Source organism: Pan troglodytes, chromosome 22, assembly GCF_028858775.2.
Source record: "Pan troglodytes isolate AG18354 chromosome 22, NHGRI_mPanTro3-v2.0_pri, whole genome shotgun sequence".
Classification (NCBI taxonomy): Eukaryota; Metazoa; Chordata; class Mammalia; order Primates; family Hominidae; genus Pan; species Pan troglodytes.
The window spans coordinates 21,887,812-21,909,523 of record NC_072420.2 but is presented as its reverse complement, the minus strand read 5'-3'; the positions used below and the strand labels follow the sequence as shown (position 1 = coordinate 21,909,523).

Below are 21,712 nucleotides of genomic sequence, written 5' to 3'. Positions count from 1 at the left end.
AATTTTCATACTTTTTAAATTTTTATTCAAATTATTACATCACAATTTTTTATTATTCACTTATACCTTGCTAACCTTAGACCTTGCCTTCTAACATATAATTGTTATCCAAAGGCAATCAAAAAGATATAGACAAAACTTTTTCCCCTAATAAGATTATAGCGTATGAAATTGTTCATATAGCTTGCAGCTAATTTTACATGTTTGTTAGAAAATCATATTTGACATTATTATTTTAGACTCAACCAATTTCAGAAATTAGGCAATATCAAATGCAATGTATGTATTTTTCTTGGAAAATAACTGATAATAATGTTTGGAGTAACTGAATTCAAATTACATATTACATGTTATTTCAAAAATATGACTTCAGAAATTCAGGCATCGATACAAAACTCATGCTTTTGGGGATTTCAGTATTACAAGAGAAAATTAATTTTTCTTGATCATAAGTCATCAGTCTGCAACTGCCCTAGCAATATAGGAGTAGTATAAACAGCTCCTTTCTTGGACAACTGACTTTAGTGGATCAGAGAAAATGGTACTAACTGCACAACATGCTTATTGTTGCTTTCTTGGTCTTGCATATTTACAAAATGTTTTTGTGATAAAAACATCTGTTTCCTTTGCTTGTGGTTATAATACTAACAAAAAGAAACTAGACAGAGGTACAGGATTTGTTTGTTGTATTTTTCCAAATGTGAAGGTAAAGTAACAATAAAAGTAATAATTATGTTTTAAAGTAGCACAACATAAGACCACTTAAAAACTTAAAGTACTTTACACGTAGCAGGATGACCATGGCCATTTCAGCTGTGTAGCTACAGGGTATATTGGAGAACACCCTCAGGAAATATTGATGAAACATGTATTTTAGGAAAAATATTATAATCGTAATATTTAATTTACTTATTTATGAAAAGAATAAATTTAACTTACATATTTATGAAAAGAATAAATTTCAAAGCAGTATTTGCAGCAAATCTAAAGGCTTGATTTGTTTATGTATAGTGGATCCTATTCCTATTCCCGATGACTCTTAATTGTAATTTTTTTCTACTTATAATTTTGAGTAGATTTGTAGATACACACGCACATATATTTTATATATGTTCAATATTTGTTTTCATGGAGGCAAGCTGCTCAGGTTGTCAACTGCAGTTGAAATATTAAAGATTTATAAAACGAGTTAATAAGTTATAAATAACTTACTTGCTAGAGATAAAAGAAAGATTTTCCCAGTTTTCTACAGCGGCTCATACCAAGCCTCCAAAGACGTGCCATGAGGAGCCAACTCTACAACCCAGGATAAATGCTGTCACCACTCGAGTCCCTGAACTCATTGTGATAGCAACTTTAGCAGCTAAAAATAAGGAAATGGTGGGCCCAACAATATGGCATTCTGGAAAACGCACAAGTAAAGATATAGCAAAACAATCAGTAGTTGCCAAGGGTTCAGTGGACAGAATTGAACAGTCAGAGCAAGGGAGATTTTTAGGGCAGTGAAACTATTCTGTATAATACTGTAATGATGGATGTATGCAGGATACATTTGTCAAGATCCATAGACTATACAACACAAAGATTGGACCTTAATGTAAACTATAAACTGTATTTATTACAATTGATAAACCAATATTGATACATTATTATTAACTAATCATTAATAGCTAATAATTATAACAAATAATAATTCTTTATTATTAACTAATAATATATCAATATTGGTTCATCAACTGTAATGAATATCCCACATTAATGCTAGGGCGCTGACAAGTTCATCACTTATACCCCCCCTTATATCCACTTGTGTCTCACAACATATTCTCTCTGTGCTGACAATGCTTCTTTGTGAGAGTGGTAAGGCATAATTTCTAAGGGGGAAAAAAGTGAAAGGAGAAGTAGCAGGCCAATCTGTAGTAACCATGGCTGAAACTGGTACTAAGGCTATCAATAATACTCAATATATTCTTCCTCTATATTTGATCAGGTCTGGGTTGCTCATCTCATAAGACAACCCAGACTTTCATTCTCAAGGAATTGAGAACTTGGTTACCATGCCCTTGTCAGACTATGATTTCTTATTATTTTTACCAGACATAGACATGCCAAGGTTACCAGAGAATCACCTCAGTTCCAACAATCCTCTCTCCTGCACCTATTGTGTCACAATGACTCACTGTTCTCTTGATAATCAGAGTCAATTGTACCTGTAAGAATGATAACTTTTTTTGTGCTTGCTGTTTCACTATAATATTGGGGCCAAATGACCAGGAAGCACCATTAACGTTATATTTAGTGAAATTCTACACAAGGTTTAGTTGACCTAGGATGGGTTTGGCTGGAAGTCTCTGCGTGGCCAGGCTCTGTACTTAGAGGTTGGGACCAGGTCTTTATTTGTTTATTCTGGAACCCAAACAGGGACAGTGACTGATATATCATAAAAGCCTAAGAAGTAAGCCAAAACATGCAAGCACACTGAAGATCTCTTTTCTGGTCAATGTGTTGTACTTGCCAAAGCAAGTCTTAAATTCAAGCCCAGTTTCAGTTGGGTGGGATCATATACTGGATCATATTCTCATTCACAATGGGTGGAGGAGGGAGGGAATATTTGCTGAGCAAAATTAATCTGAATTATTCCAGAGATTCTAGTGTTTTTAGATAATTAAATGAATTAATATTTTGGCCTAGTAGGGCAGCACCTGACCCAAAACATGGTATGTAACAATTTTCTTGGCCAGTCTCAGTGGCTCATGCCTGTAATCCCAGCACTTTGGGAGGCCAAGAGAGGAGGATTGCTGGAGCCCAGGAGTTTGAAACCAGCCTGGGCAACAAAGTGAGACCTGTGTCTCTATTTTTGAAAAAATAATTTGTACATTAAAATGCATAAATGAGTAAACCAGTGATCACTTGTGAATTAAATAACTTTTCCAGTAATATCTATTGCTATAACTTTTTCTTAAAACCATCTGAAGTAACTAACTATATGATAACTTGGTAGAAGTAGAAAAGGAAAACCTTATAAATGTGTGGTATGAAAATTACACTGTGGTAGTAAGAAACTCCAGAATATTAAATGCTTATGTTTATTCTCCTTAAATACAATTTTTAAAGCTAAAGTCATATGCCAAGTTCATTTCATCCTGCCTAAAAGAAATGAAAGTTCATTATTGAAGAATGTCAATGAAGCAGAAGGTTGGAATCTAACAAGCTGAATATCCAAATTGAAAATTTTTAAAGCTATTGATTATATAAGAGTGTTGGCAGGGAATACAAATCAGAGGGCAGTGCAGTCATTCTGTACATGGAGAGGTACCATATCAAAAGGTACCAATTATGTTTTTAGATAATTTGTATAGTTTATGTTTGGAACTCAAAGTTAATATGCTGAAAATAATGAAAAAGAATAAAGTTATGAGTAATTCCCCCAAATCTTGTGCTCATTGTGATAATCACCATTAAATAGTAAAGTATATCCTTTAAATACAAATTTATATGATAGAGTGTATTTTGATTTTAATCATTCTATAAAGTCTGTGGTTCCTTCCATGTATAGCTATGTTTCATATCTCTCAGTAAGGTAGCTACTCGGAGACAGTAATCATAAATGGTTTTCTGATGTACAACTATCCACAAGCTGGTTTCCATGTATGGCTCAAGCAATGAGACTCTGGAAACCCTGAATGGATAGATTTTGTTTTCTCTAAGTACCTAATAAAAATTAAATTATTAAAGAAATCTGCTTTCAAGAACTTTTGATGATCTCTTCTTTCTCCCAATGTAATCCAACCTTCCTATTCAAACCACTCCCTGGAATAACATTTGAAACATACCAAACAGTAGAAATCCAAACAACAGAAGTTAGATGTGGACGTTGCAGCCAGTAGATGTTGCTGTTGAACAATGTGACAGAGAACCACCTGCCAGGAGTGGGAATAACAGATTGGCACTTTGATTTTAATAGATATGAGGTAAGTAAATATGTTTGGAATTTAAACTAAGTTTCTAGCATGTAGGACTTCCACTATATATTATTATATTCTATCCTATCACAGAAAATCCCATGGTAACCCATATGTTATTTAAAATACTTTTCACAGATTTATTAGACAAATATATTATTCTGCTTAAAAGATTTAGGACGTGATGCTCCATTTTCCAGTGTTTTCCCATGTGTACCATTGGTAAGAGGAATAGCAAGGTCTTAATCGAATATGCTGTTTTCTACTATATTTTTAACTGAGACATATATGCAAGTTAATGCTCTCTGCTTTTTCCAATATTAAGCTATAAATAAGTAAAATGAGAAATGACTTATTTTAACTGGAAAATATCTGGATTCAGTCACACTAATGTATGAATTATTTTCTCTCAAGTTGAGTCATGCAAACAAAATTGTGTTTTCTGTTGGATGCTATTGGATCTATAAAAACATTACTAGACATTACGTCACATCAGTACTCCAGCATTGTGAGGATAATGGATTCCTCTTTTTGCCCCACTTTAAAATCTGCTACAAGACTGAAAAGAAGCATTAGGATTTGTGATATTATGATATATAAAGTGAAGTCATATAGACTGAGTTCAAAAATAAATTGATCAAGGCCAGGTGCGATGGCTCACCCCTGTAATCCCAGCACTTTGGGAGGCCAAGGCGGGCGGATCACAAGGTCAAAAGATTGAGAGCATCCTGGCCAACATGGTGAAATCCTGTCTCTACTAAAAATACAAAGATTAGCTTGGCATGGTGGCACGCACCTGTAGTCCCAGCTACTCGGGAGGCTGAGGCAGGAGAATCGCTTGAACCCAGGAGGCAGAGGTTGCAGTGAGCCAAGATCACACCACTGCACTCCAGCCTGGGCAACAGAGTGAGACTTCATCTCAAAAAAAAAAAAAATGTTGATCAGATAAGATACTATGTCCTGAGTAACTACCTTAAATTACCAACCGATGGCTTTTGCCAAAGCAAGAAGAATTTTATGGAGACTAGAAAGTTTAAAACTTTGCACTAACACACACACACACACACACACACACACAAACTTGTCATATATGTGTGCATATATATGGACATCATGCATTTAGAACAGGTATGTATGTATGACATATATGATATGTATGACACATTACATATAATATTATCAGTATTGTAATATATCTACCACTTTGCACAGAAATCACTAATCCAAATGCATTTGGTCTGGGGTTGAATAGTGTCTTTGCTACCTATAATATCCTAATGCTGAATATCTCAGAATGTGATCTTATTTGGAAATAAGGTCTTTACAGAGATAATCATGTTAAGATGAGATCATTAAAGTTAGCCCCAATCCAATATGACTAGTATCCTTATAAAAAGGGAAAACTGGGACATGAGATGACACACACAGAGGGAAAATGACTTGAAGCCACACAGGGAGAAGATGATGGCCATGTAAGTGGACTAATGTATCTACGAACTAAGAGAAGGCGAGGATTGCAGATAAACAGCAGAAGCTAAGAGTGGCAAGGAAGAATTTCCCCCAAGAGCAGTCAGATTGATCATGGCCCTGCTGGGACCTTGATTTCAGACTTCTAGCCTGCACACTGTGAGCAAATAAATTTCTGTTATTTTAAGCCACCTGGCTTTTGGTACTTTTTTATGACAACCCCAGGAAATTAATACACCTTCATATATATTTTTTTAAAAAGCCTATACTGGCTAATGAAAATGCTTACGTGGATCTAATTTAGCCCTCAAGACTTTGTTTTGCATCCTTAAGCAAAGATGCATTTTATTCAAGTTTGTGCTTAACAGAAATCTGAAATTGCTGCGTAATATCATAGATGTCAGAATCAAGATTTAGAATTATCTCAAGAACCTGGAAACATGGGTTGAAACTAATAACTATCATCTTAATGGGGATAAATGAAGTGTGAAAATGCACAAACTCCAAATGATGTTAAAAATCGTGGAGTGTTTGCTAGTCACAAGTATGTGGCAACAGGAACATAAATTGCTAAAAGAAAATTGACAAAATTTTAGAAGACTATATACAAAATATTGCAATCATAGCAGTGATTATTATTTTGGGCTGCATGAAATGATATATGGAATCATATCTAATTATACATGTCATATTTTAACTGAGATTATGCAGGTTCTGGTTATCAGGGGAGAGGCTGTGTAGGAAAAAGGCAAGAAGCACTGGAATCAGTTAACTGGCTTGCATTTTAGTACAAACCTGGCTGCAAACTATCTAAGTGGTTTAAAATAATTCACTATCGTCTTGTGGCTCAGTATCACATATCAAATAAGAGCTTTATATTAAGTGTACAGTGACATGAGATCATTTGGAGCTACACAATACATCTGTTTATTCATTAATTTCACTGCTATGTCTTGAATATCTACTATGCGCCAAGAATTGTTGTATATACTAGGGAGTCAATCATGAAGACAGTAGATGATTTTGATTTTGCAGGGAACTTACTTCAATGTATGAAATGAGACAATAAATAAGTAATAAAAATAATTATCATAGTTCTAGATACTGTACAGAGAGGAAAAACTATTTGACAATAAAGATTAAACATGGCATTAGGGTTCACTAATTTACTGAACTCAGAGGGAAACATTTCATGAAAATAGTTCACTGAATTGTGAATACCAGCTTAAAAGAAAATGTTAATATAAGAAATAATAGTACATTTCAAATATTTGAACATATTTTTCAGACAAAATCTTGTTTTGTATGTTTCATTAAGGCACAAATATTACTATATGGGTAAGTGGAAGATAATAATACTCATTTTTGATTTGGAAGAAAAATGTTCTGCAAATGGAAAATTAACATGGACTGTCAACCCAGCACTTTGGGAGGCTGAGATGGGAGGATTGCTTGAGCTCAGGAGTTCCAGATCAGCCTGGGCAACATAACGAGACCTCATCTCTACTAAAAATTAAAAATTAGCTGGGCATGGATTTGTGCCTGTAGTCCCAGCTACTCAGGAGGCTGAGGCGGGAGGATCACTTGAGCCAAGGAGGTCAAAGCTGCAGTGAGCCGTAATTGCACCTCAGCACTCCAATCTGGACAGCTGAGCGAGACCTGGTCTCTTAATAATAATAATAATAATAAAGAAATAAAAATTGAATAGACTATCTTGTGACCATCAGAGGACCATTTGACAGGATATTATATTTGGTATTCCATTACTGACTATGGCATCTTCAATGTCTACCATTTAGTATGATTCCAATAACATAAATAATATTGATTCCTAAATGCGAACGATGTGCTAACCACTCTGGAAAACTCTCAGGAAAACAAAATCAAACCAACAGAGATTTTCATTTTACTTTTAAAACCTAAGAGAATAACATAGTTTCTCTAAATGTTGTTTGTTTTACCTAAGAGTGTTGGAGTGAGTGTGTGTCTGTATATGTGTATGTGCTTCCCTTGTAGCTATATTTTGTTGTTCCAACATATTTTTATAGGTAGATAATTAGGTAAAAAGTGGGAAGGGAATTGGGGAAGTATCAACTTAATTTTGGAATGAAGACATTATGAGCAGAGAAATTGGGAGTGGAGGGTGCCTGGAGGATTGGAAACAGAATGTCAAAAGTCTATTAGTGTTGTGTTGAAAGTAGGTAATCTTTCTTCTGTATTCTTGCTTCTGCAGGATATTCATAAATCCTTCCTCCAGAAATGTCAGCCTTAGAGATTTAAGGGTGTGATAGTAAGATTATGGAGAAAAAGTCCAGGTAATAGTATATCTGCTATATCCTTATCGTAAGTTTACTCATAATATAGCTTCGTAACAACTCCAAAGACCAATTTTGCATGTTTCATTCAAAATCTTCTAAACAATTTTTTTCTCATACTAAATTTTGAAATTATTTTGAGGTACTACATCTTATTTTTCAAACAAAGCTGCTGAGTTTTATTCTTGGTTTTATTTCTGAATGCCTGGGAGGCCATTTCTTATTTTCCCATCAGCTCAGCAGCCCATTTATAAATGGATATAATATTTAAAATAGATTCAAAGGACCATGCTAAAATTAATTCATTTTACATGGTACACTGAGATTTTTGCTTACTGCTTCATTTAAGAAAAAGAAAATCTCAGCTTAAGAATATCTTTATGGTATTATGGTATTGTTCAAAAACATTTAAGTGCCAGCTCTGTCCTAGTAATTTTTCAAAACTCAGTAGATATATGAATTTGGGCTAGACATTTAAAACCCAGTGTATCCAATATTGTTTTATAGTTATAATTAGGAGACAAGCAATTGCTTACAGTGTGGTTTAGCTGGTGTGAGCAGTGGGATGTTCTTTCTTGATTTCTAGAGAAAACCCCAGTTCATATACATCTTTACACTGGCAGAGTGTGCAACACATTAACAAAAAGGAGAGCGAGCAAGAGATTACTTAGTTACTGTACTTTACAGTCTGATGGGAACTCAATGAGGTGTGAAAGATGGTGGCTAGCCCACAGCCATGGAATACCAGCTGGTATAAATTGACATGAGCCTATCTCAGTGACGCAGTGGAAAGTTACGAACAATTATCCCACAAGACTGTGATGACAGAGATTGACATTAGCATTGGGCTTCCAAGTAGGGTTAGGATATTTTCCTACTATCTTGTATATTGCCCTCGAAGATATGCTTACATAAAGGAGTTGTATTCGACATTTCTCTAATTTCATTTAAAGAAAGGAGAAAGGGTTAACAGAAATTACCAAACAGTTACTACATTGAAAAAATACATGAATTTATAAAGGTAATATGCCCGTACATTGCCATTGATCCACATTAGTGAGAGGACACTGAGTTAACAAGGTAAAAAATGGTTACAAATGAAATCACGCAGGCCAAGTTTATGGTTATTGGAATTAAGTTAATTCGAGTGCAGTGTTCGGTTACATCAATTTAATCTATTAATAAACCAAATTCAAGTCTTGATATACGTTAAGTGTTTTATGACTTAATCATAAATAAAATGATAAAAAACTATGACTAGTTGGACAGTGAGTTTTTAGTTTGCTTATTAAATTAAAAATAAATAATGAGTAGAGTTTAATGGTAGTCTTACATGGCTATACCTAATCATATATCTTGTTAAGCCCCCAGATTCTAAACTTGTTTGTACATTCCTAGAGGTCCCTCCATAAAAAGGTATTAAAATACATTTATTTTAATCCAAAAACATCATGTGTGGTTTTTAAAGGAAAAAGTTATGCTGGTATGTTTAAAATTGGGAGTCGCTGTTCTTTTAATCCTTCCCTAGTCATTTTATATCCCAGATCTATACTTATTTCCAATAATGGTAATGATCAGTTAAAGATCTATCAAAGATTGACTGAAAAACATGGCAGGCTTATGAAGGAAAGGATAAAGTTCTCCATAGGTATCTTTAATAAAAGAGCATGAAAGCATAATTACAACACAATGATCCCCCAAGGAGAATAATACTGAGTTATTTAAAAAAATCAGTGTGTTGATTTTCTGTCATTTAAGTCTTACTCCAAAATACTTATATAAAAAATGATATTTAAACATAAACGTGAAGAACAGTCAGGGCTTAGCCAAGAGAACATCACGGGGAAAAAAATAATTAGCCAAGAGAACATCATCAGAGCTTAGCCAAGAGAATATTATGGACCCCACCGTGGGGATCATCTCAGAAGACCTTAACATTGGGAGATGTCTGTTCAAACAGAAGCAAGGAGGCCCATGTGGCTGGGATGGAGTGAGAATAGCAGGAATGAAGATAAAAAGAAACAGAGGGCGTTGTAGGTAATTGTAATGATTTTGGCTTTTACTGAGTAAAGTGGGGAATGATTCATGGGTTTTGAGAAAAGGAGCATATAACATTAACTTTTAAGCAATATCTAATATGCTAGGTGTTTAAAAGAATTGAACAGCTTAAGAAAACTTCAGTTGGGTGTAAAGAAAAGTAAAATTGGAGAAAGCGCTCTGCTCCAATAAAAACAAATTAAGTCAACTATGATGTTATCGTGACTTCAGGTTTCATTTCAGTGTGTTGACGAGTGACTGAAAGGCATGGGTAGCAGCTGGGGAACTTGTTAAAAATAATTTATTTTTAATTTTAGTCTTTTAGAGACGAAGTCTGGGTCTTGCTGTGTTACCCAGGCTGGTCTTGAACTCCTGGCCTCAAGCGGTTGTCCTCGGCCTCCAAAGTTACTGGTCCAAGCCACCATTCCCTTGTACACAGACAGATGAATACTGGAGATTGAAACAGGCTGAGTCAGTGCAAGTGGCAAGAAACAATTAAATTCTACTACATTTTGAAAGTGGAAAGAATAAAATTTTCTGGGAGGTTATAGATGGAGTGTAAAAGAGAGACATAAATGATAACTTCAGGTTTCTTATCCCCAGCAGCTGGATGCATGGAGCTGCTATTGACTTAGACGGGGATTCCATGGCAGTGGTGTAGCAGGATTTGAAGAAGAGAAGAAAGAGCAAAAGTTTAGGTTTTTTCCCCCACTGGTAACGGGTATGTGTTAATAAACCCAAAAAAATGAATATTAAACAATTGTAATAACTGTGGTATCCATACATTGCTCATCTAACATCTTCCCATTAACCTATTTAGATCACTCTGTTATTTTAAAATAATATACAAAACTTCTTTAAGCAATAGGATTTGTACCTAAGCTAGTCCCTTTGATTGGAAAATGCTTTCTCAGTGGGTTTCCAATGCCCTTCATGAGAAATTATAAAATACTTTTAATGAGCTATACAAATCCATTTAAGTTCTTGCTCATATCATCCAACACAGAATGTTCTCTTAGCATTCCCTGTATATGTTGTATTCTCTAGTTTTTCTGTAAAACATTACATCTTCCAATAACTCATCTCTCTATTTGTCACTTATATGCTTTTGTACATGGTGTTCCAGCTGCCCATAATGTCTTACTGTCATACACTGTCCCTCAATGTATTAGCATGTACACGTGTGTGTGTGTGTGTGTGTGCATGTGCATGCATGCACACATATTAATTTATGTTGGGATTTCCCAGAAGCAGATTCTGAGAAAAGGATATGAGTGCAAGTAGTTTATTTGTGTCCTCAAGAGGTAACTCAATGCCTGTAATATATTAGATGAGATACACCATATATTTATGAACCAAGAATGATAGCATACTATGGCAGCTAACAATACCTTACTAACGTTTGCTTAGTGTACTTATATTATTACTAAAGTGTTTTTACATGTACCATATCAATTAAACCAGTTGAAGTCAATTTCCACCCTTTTATTTAAGGAAAACTAATAAATTAAAAATGAAAATGTAGACATTATTTTGGAAATTTCCAGCTATGCAGCTCTGTTTCAAGAAAGCAGAATTTGCTTGGCAAGTTTGTAGAATTAGAGCATATTTAGCATCAGTTTTTATATTCTTTAGGCTTAGTTTTACAAAACCAGAGAAATCCCAGCTCCATGTAGACCCAAGTCAACTAATTGAGAAGATAATCTCCAGAAGACCCTGCAACATCTCCTCTCAATTGCTAGTTTAAGTGTTGATGTTGTATGAGGAAAAATAGCTAATGGATGCTGGTCTTAATACCTAGATGAGGGGAAAATCTGTGGCACTAATCACCATGGCACACGTTTATGTAACAAACCTGCACATCCTGCACATGTACCCCTGAACTTGAAATAAAAGTTGTAAATAAAAAATAAAAACGCTCCCATAAAAAAAGAGTTGATATTGTACCTTCCTAAACTACTAGTTTTATTAGAATATTCTGAAAACTTTACTCTCTGACATTCTCATTCTGCATCATTACTCCTATTTGCTGTGTGGACTTAAGCCCTAAATGATAGATCGTAATGACTGAAAGAGACTTTGGAGACTCTACAGTTCAAATGTCATTTCACAGTTGAAAAACTGAGGTTGAGAGATAATTGGTTTGCCCAATATCACCTAGCGGAGGAGGGGGTGATATTTCAAAATATTTAACAACTTGTAAAGCAAGGCATCATCCAGTCAAAACGAACATTACTCATTCAGAATGGGCATGGGTCAGTCAGAACACAGTCATGCCAGTGCGTGGAGCCTAAATATGGACCTTTGAATAGAGGTGGAACCATAACTATGCAGCTCATGATGCTGCTGATTATTAGGCTCCACCTCAACATGTTCGCCACCTACCCTACTTGTACATACTTGTATAATAAACACAACCGATATACTTAACACAAGTTGTTCACTAATTTATATTCATTTTCTTTTTATTCAAATATGATCCTAAAGCAGGATCAACCTGGACAGAAGTATGTGCATACATGTTGGTAGTGGTATAGTAAGGGTAGTGGCAAGATATGTGTTTTTCACAGTTGGCTCATTTCCTAACTGCACAGAATGTTCTTTACGACACCTAATAGGGCCTCAAAGTCTAAATAAAAGCAGAAAGATGAAAAAAAGAAAGGGGGACAGAGAGGGAGAAAGGAAGGAAGGAAAGAAAGAAGGAAGGAAGGAGGGAGGGAGGGAGGTTGGTTTCTGAGACACAAAAGTAATTTGACGTATGATGGCTCAGGTATAATCAAACTGAGTACCATAGTGGCATGAAACTCTCATCAAGAAACTTACTATAGAATGAATGACAGTGAAAAGGGTTGTCTTGTATCAATAATAGTAATTTAATACTATTTCTGAAATTCTTCATTGTATTTGCTTGAAATACCTCTGAAAGTTTCTACTAAATGAGCCTCACTACATTCTTCATCTTTGTGTAGATTAATTTCTATAAACATCTCTAACACTTTAAAAAGTGTTTAAAAGGAAAAAATTAAGTAAATACATCCCAGCCTATTTTTGCACTAATGCTATGAGAGTTTTAACTTTGAACTTAATGTGTAATTCTTTATTTTAATGCACCAATATTATTTTTTGAGGACATCATTTTAGGAGCTCTCATTGGAACATTAATTTTCATAGAGTTCTATATTATCACATTTGTTAGCAGGAAATTCAGCCCAATGTAGCTTGGAAATAGTCATTGCTTTCTGACTGGAAATAAAGATGGTTGTATTTAGAAATTATTCCTTCCCTATAGTAATCCTTTAGCCTAGCAACTCCAATTATAAACTCTGAATGCTTGTGCCTTGTTTTATTTAAGAAAGATTAATTTAACTTTGATATTGAATCTGATGAAATTCCCATTTTTCTTTTAGATTAATGTAGTTCCATCTATTGATTCTAATAAGATAATAAATGTAATTATTTTTTAAGTTTGTGTATGAATTCACACACACCCATACAGATCACGTAATTTTTTTTTGGCAATTAAGAGTGAAACTATTAGGTAGCAGACTATGAAAATATTTCACTCATGATAGAGAAGCCTTGAATTAGTCGACATCTTGTTTGTTTGTAATCTATCTCCTTAGTTGAATGATAGTCTTTTTGAGGTCAGAAGGCTCTGAAATTACTTTATTACTCTTTGGTTTCTCTTGCACCTGGCAGAATGGATTAGCATATTGATGGGTTTAAAACAATAGTATCATGATTGAAATTACTGAGTCTGTGTAGCCAACAGTATTTCTCTATGAGAATTTGAGATTACATGTGCAAAATGCTCACACAGTGATTGATGTGATTTATAGTAGAGACTATTATTAATAATAACAATGGAATGCATTCTGTATTACAGAAATCTCACGATTATTCCAACATCTGTAAAATATTGAAAATACTCCACAGAGAAAACACCTAATAATTTGAAATATGTTGTGATAGAGAACTATATTTGAAATAGTAGACCGTTTTATGAACTCTTTCATTTAAGAGTTAACATAGTGTATGAATTTTGTACTGCATATATATCCTAGCATTTTCAGAGGAATGGCATGTTTATTATTGAAGAACTCTTAGCATATTTATTTTGCATTACTATGCATATTAAAGTGTAACCATGTAGAACAATAATCAATAGTATGGTGGCATTCATATTTTTAATTCATGCCAGGCTGCCTGGAAGTAGTTTATATTTAATATTGTACAGAAGTTAATAATGGATGATATGCATAAATATGCTCATCTGGGAATTATATTTAGCTAGTACTTGAATTTCAACATAATCAAGTAGCTTAACTTTGCAAAACATGATTTCTGTAAGAATGTTGCATAGAAAAGTCTCTTGCTTCTTCCAACATCCCTGTTGTAGAGGCTGGGACATACAATAAACGTAAAAGTGTCCAGGAAAACCTGCTCAGCATGATCTTCCTTTTTCTTGTTTTACCCATATCAATTTTACCACTAAAGTTTATATTTTTAATTTTCTATGCATTTCTTGTTTTACTTTTTTTAAAAAAATATCAGTAAAACAAAGGACAATAATGAAAAGTACACAAATGAAGATAAAATTGGGACTAAGAATTTTTTTCAATGACTTACACATAAGCATGACTGATGGTGGATTAGTCCAAGGTCTGTTGTAGTCAGCCTTTGTGGATGATCTTAACTTTAAAATATTAAAAAATACCCACAATTAAATATTTAAACTCAAAAATGCCCTTTAGAGTTGATGGGAAAAGTGAAACAAGTAATAAGTAAATAGAAAACTTGGTAAAAGCATGACTATAAATCATGTACGATAAATTTCTGTAAATATAATGTTTAAGGAAAGTGACACCACTGAAAAGAGAGTGTTCTGGTGAAAAACAAAAAAATGAACAAAAGCAAAAATTGACAAATGGGGTCTAATTAAACTCAAGAGCTTCTGCACAGCAAAAGAAACTATCAGCAGAGTAAATAGACAACCTACAAAATGGGAGAAAATATATTGGCAAACTATGCATCTGACAAAGGTCTAATATCTAGCACCTATAGGAAACTTAAACAAATTTACAAGAAAAAAAACCCCATTAAAAAGTGCACAAAGAAAATGAACAGTCACTTTTCTAAAGAAGACATGCATGCAGCCAACAAGAATATGAAGAAAAGCTAGACATCACTTATTATTAGAGAAATGCAAATCAAAGCCACATAAAGATACCATCTTGCACCAGTTAGAACAGCTACTATTAAAGAGTGAAAAATAACAGATGCTGGCAAGGTTGCAGAGAAAAGGGAAGACTTAAACATTGCTGGTGAGAGGATAAAGTAGTTCAACCATTGTGGAAAACAGTATGGTGATTCCTCAAATCGCTGAAAACAAAACTACCACTCAATCCAGCAATCCCATTACTGAGTATATGCCCTGAGGAATATAAATTATTCTACCATAAAGACACATGTGCATGAATGTTCACTGCAACACTATGCACAATAGCAAAGACATGGAATCAACCTATATGCCAATCAATGACAGATTGGATAAAGAAAACTGATTGGATAAAGAAAAAATATATATACACCATGGAATACTATGCAGCCATAAAAAAGAATGAGATCATGTCCTTTGAAGGAACATGAATGGAGCTGGAGGCTATTATTCTTAGCAAACTAATGCAGGAATGGAAAAGCAAACACCACATGTTCTCACTTATAAGTGGGAGCTAAATGATGAAAACTCATGGACACAATAGACAATAGGGACTACTTGAGGGTGCAGGATGGGAGGAGGGCAAGGAGCAGAAAAAATAAATATTGGGTACTAGGCTTAGTACTTGGGTGATGAAATAATCTCTACAACTAACCTCTGTGATATGAGTTTACCTATATAACAAACCTACATATGTACCCCCGAACTTCAATTAAAAGTTAAAAAAAACACAAAAAATGAGAATCAGTAGCTCATAAACAGTGTTGACTACTGAGTAACAGACTAAACTTTCTAAAGTGTTGACATCAAATTAACTTTTGAAAACTTTATATTAAAATAATTATTTTTATTTCAAATTGATATGTATATGTGTGTATAGAAATACACATACAGATACATAGATACACACACCTACATACATAGAGAGTGTACATTTTTATCCAAGGTATCCATTTAGAAAGTGAAATTTCTTATTCTTCAGCTGTGCCCTAAATTTCAGCTGTGAGGCAAGTTATATGGCTGAGTATGAAACTATGAGCTTCGTAATAAGGAATTTGACAGAATTTTAATAACCCTCGTGTCATTTGAGTGCTATTGTAGTTAATTCTCTTATATACTGATAACAGAAGCAACAGTAACTTTTAACCTACAGCTAACATGTTTCTATTTACTTCTATATTTTTGATATTTTACTATAGATTTTGACATCTTATTTTGTTGATTCCCTTTCTGTAGTCAATGTTGTTTTATTTCAACACATTGAGAAAGGATATTTTCTATTTAATTATATTACATTCTCCTCCCTTCTTCTCTTATAGGAACATTCCATTTTCAGTTACCTCAATGCATTATACTCACTCGACAAGTGATATCTTTAGATAGGACCCTTGGCTCAATGTAGTAGGTTGTGTTTATATTATAGAATTACAACTTGGAACAGTGTGAGATAACCATGTATCTCAAAATATTTCTTCTTAATATTGCCATTTCTAAAGTCTTTTATAGTGAATCTTTAAACTCATCAAAGTATTAACTAAATACCAAATGTTGACTAGTATTCTATTAAAAATATCTCTCAAATTAGTTTTGAACTTACAAATTTCCAGAAGTACATATTGTGTCTCTAATACTACCTGAGCCACAGGTTGGACTCAACTGTGGTGAGAACAGGACCATGTCATATGTTAATACTCATGGACCTAGTTCAAATTTGTTTTGTTAAAAGAAACGTAGGAACAAAAGTTCATGTGAATTTTGCAATGACCTACAGAGCAGGGTGAAGGGCAGTAATTATTTTGCTTTAGTTATGGAAGTTACATATTGTGAGGGCATTTCAATTAGTCACTACCATTCTCTCTCCTCATGTATTGTTATCTCGTTAACCTCCTGCAACTCTGACTATACCATTTCATCATTCAATTATGTTCCTGTTACTTCAGAATAGTATTTGAATTTCCAAGCACTAATCCAAGATTTGGCTCCCTTTTCTTTTTAGGTCCTATTTCCAACTATCCCAGTTAAACTCATTCACAGGTCACCTTTGAATTTCTTTCCTTCGTGCCTTTACTAAACCTGTTAAATTTACTTGGTGAGAAAAAGCATAGAGTAACTAAAACACTTGTAAAAATCGAACAGAGTAAAGCTCAAATGCCACCTCCTCCAAGACATATTCCTCACCCCATCAAAGAGAGACTTTCTCTTGCTTCATTATTCAATTCACCGAGATGGCATAATGAATCTGCACTGCAGGGATTTGAATCATGCCTTCCTCGGGTACCAGCTGTAAGTATGTTACTTTACTCTCTGTCTCAGTTTCTTCCTCATAAATCTCGGTGGTGAAGATATTGCAGATCTATAACCCCTTATCCAATTCTGAAATCCAAAACTCTCAGAAAAATGAAAGCTTCTTTTGCAATTCAAAGAGCTGCAAATTCTGCCCCACCTTAGCTCTTTCGGAAGAAAAAGCTGACTTGAACTGTGCATACTTAGCGTTAATATTTATGTTTTAATGCAAAAATTACTCGTTAACTTACATTTTGCTCTCCCAGATTCTCCTGAACATGTTTAAAAAATGCAATTTTGCATCCTCTATAGTGATATGTAAACAAATGTTTCTGCAGCCCGAACAATTTGGTGGTGACAGTATCAGCCCAGCCGAAATATGTACACCCAGGATATCTTCCACCCGTTCTGGCCCTGCATTTTCCAGAACTTGTACATTAAATTTAAAATGAGGGCCTAGATCAGGTACTCTCTATCTTGGTAAATATGCCTTAATAACAAACTTGATGGAAAGCAAATCTAACATAGCTCTAAGGGGATTTAACCTGAGGTTCTCTGTTTATTTAAGGACAAAGACAGCATATGAAAAATGATCTTTTCCATCAAAAAGCCTTTTCAATTAGGAGAGAAAAAAGTGAGTAGAAGTAGGTACATTAGAACAAACACGAGGAAAATCCAAGCTGGGGTTAGGCTTAAAAATCACCTCTCTCTCAAATTTGGACCATGAAGTTTACTATAATTCTGATTGAATCTTTCCCTTTTAAGCCCTCTTCAACATTCTTTCATCTTTTATTAAAAGCTTCTCTGTTTTCTCTGTTTTTTCCTTGTACAAGCCAGAGAGATTTTATATTGAGCCCATTCAAGTTACCACACATCAGTCAACCCATAAGTGGGGCACAGGGGAAGTCTAAAGTGGTTCACAATTATCCAAGAATATACACATAGCATATGGCATTTTAAAAGCCCGGGGACTGTGTGGCATTCAGCCTCTTCATTCAAGGAGTTGAGAGGTTAGCTCCATAATTAGAAAAACAGAGAATTCTAAACACAGAGGCAGATGGAGTGAAAAAAAAAAAAAAAGAAAAGTAAAGCTCATGTTTCTCCCAAGCACTCGCAATTGAAACTAGCCGGCATGGCAGGTAAGTGCCTACAAATGCCCGAATACTCTATGTAGTAGTCTGATGAGGGCTGTCATAATAAAGTACTACAGACTGGATGGCTTACCCAACAGAAATGTATATTCTCACAGTCTGCAAGCTGGAAGTCCAAGATCAAGGTGCCTGCAGGGTTGGTTTCTGGTGAGGCCTCTGTTTGTGGCTCGCAGATGGCTGCCCTCTCACTATGTCCTTGCGTAGTCTCTTCTCTGCAAACAAGGAGAGAGAAAAACACTTAGACTCTCTTTCTTTGCTTATAAAGACACCACTCCAATGGGATTAAGATCTTACCTTCATGACCTCACTTAACTCTTATTACATCCTTATAGGCCCTATTTCAAAATACAGTCACATTGGAGGTCAGGCTTCAACATTTGAATTTGGGAGGAAATTCAGGAAAAGATTCCATGTATGACATTTCTGATTGTTAGAGACATCTTCTTTTTCTTCATAAAGAACCTTGATTTCATTCAGCTCTATCCCTTCTTCATCTTGCACATGTGCCCCCAAAATGGCTGATCACATCTCACATTTCAGGGTTTGACCAGATTGATGTTAGTTGGAATAGTGACATAATTTATTATTTAAACTGGGTCAGTTTTGAAAGTGAAAGAAGGTACTATTTAATTACAACAGAGTAATAGGTAACAACACTTTTGGACAAACTGGGATGTAAGGTCACTATTTGTCACGTTTGGGTAAAAAATGAGCCTGTGGTCCAATACGTGACAGTGGATTGTAAAGGTATTTACTGGAGACTTTAGGAAAGTTTTTTTCTTCTTATTCTCCTCTGGACATTTTCTCCCTCTAGCCCTCTGTGAAAATGTTAAGAGGTGTTATCGTTTTGTTACCACCTGAAGATGAAGTGGGCACTTGGGGAGAATCAGGGAAATAGAGCTAGAGGCATGAAAATAAATCAGTTTTTAATCTCAAAAATATTCCAGCACACACATCTGCATTAAAAAGTTCCTTACGATTTAAGTTAGTTTGAGAAGGGTTTTCTGTCATAGCAAAAAGCATCGTAAATAGTTTGGATTTGCTTTGAATGATTGTGAAAAAAATTCTGTTACTTTTCATTGTCAGTTGCAGACTCCTACTTATTCTGAAACCCACTGTCTATATTTTTCTTCCTTCTTTCTTTCTTTCTTTCTTTTCTTTTTTTTTTTTTCTTCTTGCCACTTCCATCATTTCTCATGGGTTTGGCTCAGGTGGTTTCATTATGGTCCCGAGTCCCTTCCACCTGTCTTAGGTCTTAGAGCTTGTTCTTCAGATCACAATCATAAGCCCTTCTTCAAGCTCCAGCATCTTCACACTCTCTCTCCTCCCTCCCCAACATTCTGATAGTGTTTATTCTTACTGTGACAGTGGCTGCTTTTAATTAAGAATACTCAAAATTGTCTCTTACAGAGAAAAAATACATAGACACACAAATATCTTGAGGAGTTTGGAACTTAGAAGAATGAATCACTGTAAGAATAACACAGAGTAACCCTAATTAGTGGTTGCATTTCATTAAACTAGTGGTTTAAATCAGAATACCTACAAGAAACATTTTTAAGGAATTTGGGGTCAGTTGAAATATGTTTAACCTGATTCCAATTTCATATATATCTCTATTACTGTCTCTCTCTCTCTCCTTTTCATATATATGTATGTATGCATGTATGATGTAAGACAATACATACTGTATCTTACATCAGTTTGTTTTTGCAAAACCTCAATATATTATAAACGATCCAAGCATAATAAGAAGACAAGAGCATCATTTTGAAAAATGTGCCTAATATTGTAATTTGGTAACTTTTACAAAAAATAACTAAATATGGCTGGCCTCCAAGATTTAAGTCACAAAAGAAATAGGCATAGGTATAAACATAACTTTTTAGACAACTGATTGTAGCACAAATTATAACATTCTGAATTCAACTCATTCTGTTTTTCTTTAGCCTCTTTCACGAGATTAAAATAACAAAACCTTTGCCAGACATCTGGGTGACAGATACATCTTCCCATCTCCCACCATGTATTCTCTGTTTCCTCCTTTTAATCAATGAACCTCCCACCAGAGTTTGAACTGACATCGCCGGAGACTGTGCTTCACAACTTTCCTTGCAGTCATGAACAGTCACGTAAATTAGCTCAGGCCAGTTGGGGGTGGGCAGAAATAATGTGTAACACTTGCAGGCTTTAACTTTAAAGCATTATGTGTGAGGTCTTCCATTCTCTCTTTGTCTTGTTGTGGCCTGGAATTAAAATATGGCTATACTGATACTCAAAGATGAAGAATAGGACCATGCCCTATATGATGGTGAAGGAACAAGTTGAACCCTTGATTAGCTTTTTGGAATAGCGCTGAAATAGCAAACATTTCTTACGAGCCACTAGAACCTGTTATTTTTCTTTTGCATAAACTTAGCTTTCATGCTACCTTAAGAATTCTGTAAAATGTATTTCCATTTTAGAACAAATATCCAAATGCTTGCATATGGTAAACAAATCATGTCTCTATTCTTCAGCTTTAATTTTGTGATAAGTCCCATATAAGAAAAAAATGTAATCTTTTGTAAAAATATTAATCATAAAAATTAAGCCCAAGGGAACACATACATACTCCCATACAAACTAAAAACATAACAAATCTTAATTATTTTTATTCATGTAAAAAATTCTACTTTTTTGACTACATCTAATAATAATTTTCTCTTCATAGCCCACCTATAAGATGATTTTAATTTCTACAATCATAAGGTAGGGGACCTTAAACTCTTTTACCATAGGGTTTAAGAAGATTTAATTGAAACGTTTATTTCTAGGATAGGCTTTCTGAAATCCAAATTATAATGAAGTTTTGAAAACCGTTTAACCTTCTCAAAGCATCTGAAAATAAGTGCTTATGAGAACGAAAAGCCTGGCACCCTCCCGTGGCATTATATCAACCCACACTCATTCTCTCTGTTTTCATGTTCACATGAAATATCTGATAAAAATGTAGTCAACAAAATCTTCTTCAGTTATTGATGAACAACAGTGATGTATGCATGCTGAAATTTGATCAAGCTGCACTTAATAAAAACTTGAATCTCAATGTCTGTGTTAAGTTAAAAAAGCATTAGATTGTAAAAGGAAATTTTTTCTGTTTCATTAATTTTATAGTGAATGGCAATTTCCCACACATCTCATCCTACTGAATAAATTTGTTCACCAGCAGAAAAATAATAATTCATATTCTCATCTAGGTGAATACTCAATTTTTATGTGCAGTATGGTACATTTCTA

General features: G+C 34.5%; 2 long non-coding RNA genes across 2 annotated transcripts in view; one reads left to right on the top strand and one right to left on the bottom strand.

The window, feature by feature from the left end:
• LOC134809223 (uncharacterized) overlaps window positions 1-21,712 on the bottom strand; it is a 134,278-nt gene that overhangs the window by 87,398 nt on the left and 25,168 nt on the right. Inside the window, exon 2 of the long non-coding RNA XR_010154399.1 lies at window positions 18,507-18,645. This is a non-coding gene — a long non-coding RNA (uncharacterized LOC134809223). The remainder of the gene's footprint in view (window positions 1-18,506; window positions 18,646-21,712) is intronic.
• LOC107970212 (uncharacterized) lies at window positions 2,217-11,706 on the top strand. The gene is made up of 3 exons (XR_001712598.4): window positions 2,217-3,971; window positions 7,663-7,744; window positions 10,388-11,706. It is a non-coding gene; the product is annotated as an uncharacterized LOC107970212 (long non-coding RNA).